The sequence below is a fragment of the Jatropha curcas genome, chromosome 7 (assembly GCF_041381405.1).
Source record: "Jatropha curcas cultivar XTBG-Jc1 chromosome 7, XTBG_Jcur_1.0, whole genome shotgun sequence".
NCBI classification, from domain to species: domain Eukaryota; kingdom Viridiplantae; phylum Streptophyta; class Magnoliopsida; order Malpighiales; family Euphorbiaceae; genus Jatropha; species Jatropha curcas.
Genome location: NC_143157.1, coordinates 558,904 through 566,346, shown reverse-complemented (window position 1 = coordinate 566,346; position 7,443 = coordinate 558,904). Strand labels below are relative to the sequence as shown.

General features: G+C 29.2%; 2 pseudogenes; both read left to right on the top strand.

Annotated features, from left to right (window-relative positions):
* The first annotated feature begins 373 nt into the window (after positions 1–373).
* On the top strand, positions 374–1,232 carry LOC149494511 (dirigent protein 4 pseudogene; annotated as a pseudogene).
* Positions 1,233–5,955: 4,723 nt separating this feature from the next.
* Positions 5,956–6,622, top strand: LOC149494510 (dirigent protein 4 pseudogene; annotated as a pseudogene).
* Positions 6,623–7,443: the final 821 nt, after the last annotated feature.

The window sequence follows — 7,443 nt, the reverse complement described above, 5'->3', positions numbered from 1 at the left end:
ATTGAAATACTTTTAAATTTGAATAACTTGTGATTGCAAATCATTCCCACCTACTAATTTCCCTATTTGCAATCTTAATCAAAAAAAAAAAAAAAAAAAAAAAAAAGAATCTTATGCTTGTGATATCATAGAAACTTTATTAGAAAAAGTCTCATTTTGTGTCCTCAATTTGGTTCAAATAAACAATTTACCAAAAAAAAAAAGTGGGGTTTTTAGTCAAATTAGTCCAAAACTTGTCTAAATATAGAGAATTCACCGTTCTTTGGACTGAAATTATTTTTGATTGGTTTAATATATGGATGGGTTCATACATTGCGTATAGGTAAGTCAATCCGGTTGAAGTTTATATAAATATATAGACAGCAATTCATAACTTCATATGTATATTTACAAATAGGAAGAAGAAGAGAGAGATGGAAGGAAAGTTTTCCTTTGTGTGGGCTATGATCCTTTATGTTATTATGATAGCACATGCACAAGGAAACTACTACTCTGAAAGCATTCCTGCTGACTACAACCAACAGAAAATTACCAATCTCCATTTCTTTTTCCATGAAACAGTTAATGGAAAACACCCAAGTGCAGTACCAATAGCCCAAGCCAAAAATAGCAACTCATCTAACCCATTTGGGACACTTTTTGCCATTAATGATGCTTTGAGGGTAGGTGTTGAACCAACCTCACAAGTCATTGGGAGAGCTAAAGGGCTATATGTGATAGCTGGCCAAGGAGATGACTTTATTTTGGTTATGTATGTGGATTTTGGTTTCACAACAGGTAAGTTTAATGGAAGTTCTTTTATTTTGTGTTCACAAAATCCTGTAACAGAGACAAAACGTGAGCTTGCTGTGGTTGGTGGGCGAGGGCAATTTAAGATGGCTAGAGGATTTGCAGAACTCTACTCACGTTACTTTAATGTCACTGCTGGTGATGCCATTGTTGAGTATACTGTGACCTTGTTTCATCATTAGTAGTTAACAACCTTCGAGGAAGACCCTTTAGGCATTAGCTATTTGCTTCTTCATGACATTTGTGAGATCCCCTAGCCTAAATTGTGCTCGAAATAATTTCAGCTCCTTCTTCTTATCTTTTAAAATAATAAATTATCCTTTGGGTTTTCTGTAATGAGCCACATGAAGTATGAAACTTTCATGTGCAGACAAATTTAATATATTAATGTCTTATCTCTTCTGCCTACTATGAATAGAATAATTTTTTTTTTGTTTCTTTTACTTTTATTTTTGTGTTTTTTAGATATGTTCTACTCTATTTTAGATATGTTTTTTTTAGCACATGCACAAGAAAGGATTGTATGCTTAGTTTACTTGAGAAGAAACAATAAGCTTGGTAAGATTATAGATATAGTTTAATTTGCCAATATGTTCAATGGTTTAATTTTGTAAAATGCATTTTGAAATTACACCAAATTTGAGCTAGGTATTCCTAATTTTATATAGAATTTAATTCAAGAAATTTAAATTTGTATTTTATTTTATTCCAAACATAAAACTTTGGATTTCCCAAATGAATTGTACAAAATTTTATAGAATTCATTTGTTCCAAACAATAATTTAGTGCCATTAATGATGCTATGAGGATAGGTTTTTCACCAACCTAAAAATCATTCGGAAAGCTAGGGATGAGCAAATGGTCTGTTCAATTCAACATCAAAAATCATTGGGAGAGCTACAGCTGAGCAAATGCTTGGATTCGATTCAAACCATACCAAATCGAGGCTACAAAATGCAAATCGAACTTTTTTACAACAGATGGAACCAAACTGAAATTAACATTTAAACTGAACTACTCAAACTGAACCAATCTGTTCGGTCTATTTTGGTTATTTTTACCATTTCGGTTTAGTTTTAAGCCCAGCTAATGAATTTCATTGCAACGGACTCGAACTAAATAACAAATTTGGTTCAAACCGAATAAACAGAGTAACCAAACTTCTCTTGAACACCTAACTAAATCAAATCGAAATAGGTTGGTTTGGTTCGGTAAGTAGTTTTATACATCTTGTGGAGAGCTTATGGCTATATCTAGTAGGTTTTTTATCAAGAAAATGAATTTGCTTTAGTCATATATTAGGCAGTTTTCCGCGTTTTGCGCAGTTATGTAATAAATTTATTTTTGAGATGTAAAATATGTGTATTGAATAAATTGCTAAAAAATTAGAGTGTAACAATGTATAGACATTAAGATTTAAATGTATCTTGTGAAATTGAAATTTTTTATTTTAACCTATGAGTGAGTTATCCATTTAATAAACTTGAAAGAAAAAAGAATGCCAATATAGTATTTATATGTAGTCAATTGAAATAGGAGAAATATATTATTCTATAAACACAAAATACTGATGGAAAACTTAATGAGAACTTCTATTCCCTAAAGGTCATAACTTGAAGCATAGAAATGCATCTATAACAAAATTTTTAAATATTAATGAAAAAATTAGTGAGAACTTATATTCCCTTAGGGTAACAATTTGAAACATAAAAATGCATACATAAAAAAAAAATGTTGAAAAAATTATGAATGATAAGTAAGAAATATAAGTAAATCCAAAAGTCATTGTATTTAAAACTCTCTATGCAAATTATTAAATAGAGAGACTTTTAATGGGAAACATATTTTTTCTTTAAAAACCTACAATTTTTTCCTCAAATTAATTAAATACAAATACTCAAATCTCTCTTTAAAAGAACTGTCATGTCAACACCCAACAAAAATCAATAGTTCTTCTTTATTTATATATATATATATATATATATATATATATATATAATGATTTGATTTCGGATTCACAATAAGCAAGTTCAGGGGAAATTCATTAATGTATATATGTTCAAAAAGTACTGTAACGAGCTTGTTGTGGGTGGTGGGTGAGGACAATTTAGGATAGCTAAACGGTTTGCTAAATTCTATATGCGTTACTTGAATGACATTAATGGTGACGCCATGTCACGTTATTACTAATTAATCACTTTTTTTTATCCAAAATATAAGTCGTTTATAAATTGATTATTTTATCTTAAAATATAAGTCATTTTTTAAATATTTTAAGGTGTAATAAATTATATTTTTTCAATATTATCCTTATTTATATTGGATAAAACCTTTGGGTTTGACATCAAATTACTCTTCGTTTTGCTATAACTAGTCTTTTCATGATATGCGTTGCATGTTGACTATGGGCGGTGGAGACAGTTTTCCAAATGCAACTTGTGCAAGTGGTGTGTGTGATGTGGACCAAAGGGAGCTAAGCAAAGAACCTATATAAGGAGCAAAGAAAGGAGTTGTAGAGGTTACTCTCCTTGGGCAGTTACTGCCGTGTATGAGAAGAAGGAGTAGCCAATCATAAGAATTCCCAAAAAAAAAAAAAAAAAAAAAAAAAAAAAAAAAAAAAAAAAAAAAAAGGAGAGAGAGTCAGTAGCTGTTAGCACTAGTGTTACTACAACACAAAGGGAGAGGAGGATTTTTGCAAACTTGGACGTGGACAACAAGGCCAACCAATCAATAAATTTCAAAGTTTGTTAATTATGTTTTTTATTCCTTTTGTGTATTTTATTTGTGTTGATATATTTGTAATAATGCTAAGCTAAATATCCAGATCTAGTTATGAGATTTATCTATTAATTTAAAATGCAACTTTGAATAGTTTGATTTGTATTTAAATGCTAAAATTCTCGATTTAATATGTTTGTGCATATGTCGGTACCCATATTTGCATGATTTTAGAGCTGTTTGAATAGATCGAGAGATTGACAAATTAGATTGAATCCCACATATTAATGTAGAATTTTAGACCTAGAGATTGACTAAGTTCTCTGAGGGTAAAAAGAATTACCACCAGCTTAATGAGTTTTAATTATGTTAAGCTACGAGAGTAGATATCGCATGATTTTGACATTCCATTTAAACTCGAGAGAGCAATCCGGTTACCCTAGGTTACTTCTCCTTAAGGAATTGGCATAAAACGTTTTAACTGTGTTAAGCTACGAAAGTAGATGTCATGTGCTTTTAACGGTCCATTTAGATACGAGAGAGAAATTTGGACACCATAAATCAACTATTCATGATTTGCACTAAGAATAAATAGAGATCCCATAGCTAGATTATCTCTACAATTATTTACTTGAATTTACTTTTGATTATCTCCGCTTACTAATTTTAAAGGTTTGATTATCTCCACTTATTTGCTTGAATTTTATTAGGAAAATAATGAATTTAAAGAATTTTTTTTTAATAATTTGTTGAGGTGATTTATTAGTTTCCACTTCCCACAAATGAAATAATTAATAATGACTTTCTCTTAATTAGTTACATATACAACCTCTCTAGCTAGAGTTGTTAATCACATTAGTAATTAATTTATACTTCTCTTTTCTTGTTAATTATTCATTTATATTTTTTTAAACCTATCTATTATTGCTATGTATTTTTTAAAAAAATTACTTTTTTTTTATCACACCCTACTTTAATAATACAATATTTATCCTTATTAATAAGTCTCCATAAGAGACCATATGTAAACTGCTATGGTGGTTTCTTTTTTTGAGCATAACTGTTTTTATAATTTAACGTGTTACATTGAAATACTTTAGATTATTTGCTATTGAAGAGAACTTTTTAAAATTTGAACGTTATTTGAATTTATCGACTTGTGACTGAAAATCATTCTCACCTAATAATGCCCCTATTTGCAATTCTAGCATAACAAGGAATCTTATGATTGTGATATCATAGAAAATTTATTAGAAAAAGGCTTATCTTGCATTTTGAATTTAGTTTAAATAATTAATTTACCCAAAAAAAAATCAATTTTTTAGTGAAATTACTCCAAAATATATCTACATATAGCCAATTCACCAATTTTTGGACAAAAAGCACTGCGTGGTTGTCACGCGGTCAACAAAATTTGAAAGAATTAAGAAATATTCATTAGAAAAATCTTTAAAACCTTATAAAGTTGTCATTGGTCCTCTATAAATAATTCTAAAATAAATAAAAAATTTTAATGAATTCTATTATTATCTTTTATTTTATATTCTTTTTCTCTGTTTATCTCTATGAATTTCCTCATCTTTAATCTATAAATACATGTCTATCTATTAATTTTAGAAAATTATAATATGATCCTTGTGGTTTGCGAAATATAATCAGTCTGCCTTGTCTTTTTTAAAATATACTAATTTGTTCTTAAATTTTATTTCTGTTACACTATTAGGTCATTATGTCCAATTTTGCATATTTTCTATTAAGTCAACAAGAAAACATAAAGATCAAAGCAGATGTACTATAATATTATACCAAAAAAATTACAGTGCAGTCTTTATAGTTTGAAAAATATAACTAGTTCATCCCTGTGTTTTTCAAAATAAAAGGGAATTTTCGTCATCTTATAAGATACTTAACAGATAATATGCAAAAGTTAAACAAAAGGATCTCATGGTCTGACGGAAATGAACTATAAGGACATTGTAGTCTATTTTTTAACAGAGACAGACTAGTTGTATTTTTCAAGTTATGTACTGTTGTTATTCCTTAATTCTATTGCAACCAAAAGATCATGACCATATTTTTTTGCTATTTATTTATCTATGTTCATATCTTTTAATAGCATAATATAAAAATTTATATATATTCTTTTCTTTAAGTTTTATTTATTTTTCTTAACCGTGCGTAAAAAGATATTGCTAGTATATGATATGACTTGCCTACACGAGTTTATGAGATCACTTATATATCAAATCAATTAAAAATATATTTTTTTTAAAAAAATAGTTATCAGTTTATTTTTTCCTAATGAATTATCAGAAATACCCTCGTTAAATCAATAGTTTGGTATATGAGATGGATTCATGGACCCAGCGAAAGGTAAGTTCCCTAAAAGTATATATGTACCACAATTCATAACTTTATATGTACATTTACAAATAAGAGGAAGAAGAAGAGAAAGATAAAAGAAAGATGGAAGGAAAATTTTCCTTTATGTGGGCTCTGATCCTTTGTGTTATTATGATAGCAAATGCACAAGGAAACTACTACTCCAAAACCATTCCCGCTGACTACAACCAAGAGAAAATGACCAATCTCCATTTCTTTTCCCATCAAACAATTAATGCAAAAAACCCGAGTACAGTACTAGTAGCCCAAGCTAACAAGACCATCCCGTTTACATTTGGGTCACTTTATGCCTCTAATGATGCTTTGAGGGTAGGTGTGGAACCAAGTTCAGAAGTCATTGGGAGAGCTAAAGGGCTATTTGTGGTAACTGGCCAAGGAGCAGATTTCGTTTTGGTTTTCTATATGGATTTTGGTTTCACAACAGGTAAGTTTAATGGAAGTTCGTTTGTTTTGTGCTCAAGAGATCATGTGACAGAGACAAAACGCGAGCTTGCTGTTGTCGGTGGGCGAGGACACTTTAGGATGGCTAGAGGATTTGCAGAAGTCTATACACGTTACTTTAATGTCACTACTGTTGAGTCCATCACTGAGTATAACGTGACGTTGCTTCATTACTAGTTAACAACCTTCGAGGCAGCCCCTTTAGGGCATTAATTAGCTATTTGCTTCTTCATGAGATCCCCTGGCCCAGATTGTGGTTCCTTCTTCTTATCTTTTGGAAAATAATAATAATAATAATAATAAATTATCCTTTGGGTTATCTGTAACGAGCCACATGAAATTATGAGATGTTTATGTGCAGACAAATTTAATATATTAATGTCTTACTTCTTCTTCCTGTTATAAAATTTATTTACTTTTCTTTTTGTATTTTTTAGATATCTACTCTAATCTGTGCTTGAATTTATCTAAAGTTGTTGCAAGCTCATAATAGATGCATGAAATGAAATTCTTCAAGCATATTTCTAAACAACAAAGACAGGACACATATTGGTTTTCAATATTAATAATACGCTCCGGAATAAGATAATTATAATAAAAATAATTATTTCAGCAAGGATCTGTTTAAACGATTAAAGCAATAAAATTATTTAAGAGAATACTTTTTTTTGCAGATTCTTCAAACTTAACCTACGCGGCTAGATTATCGCAAACCATAAGCCGTCCAATTGTCCGGCCTCTAATAATATCTACACGAATGAACAATTGAAAAACTATAAAATTATTTTAGAGGGTTGATAGATTAGAGTATATGATGGTGCTAGCTATCATACGCTCTATGTTTAGTTTTGTGCCTATGAACAACTACTGCAGTCTTTAGAGTGTCTCTTAAACCTTATATATGAAAACTCTATCTTATAAATAAAATTATAATTATTTATTTAAAGCTTTTAAATAAATAAGTTATAACTAAAATATATAGGTGCCTATTTATTTATTTAAACAATTTAAATAAATAAATCATAATACATATAGTAATAGGATTTTCAATTTAATCAATTTTATTTATTTATTTAACTATTTAAATAAATA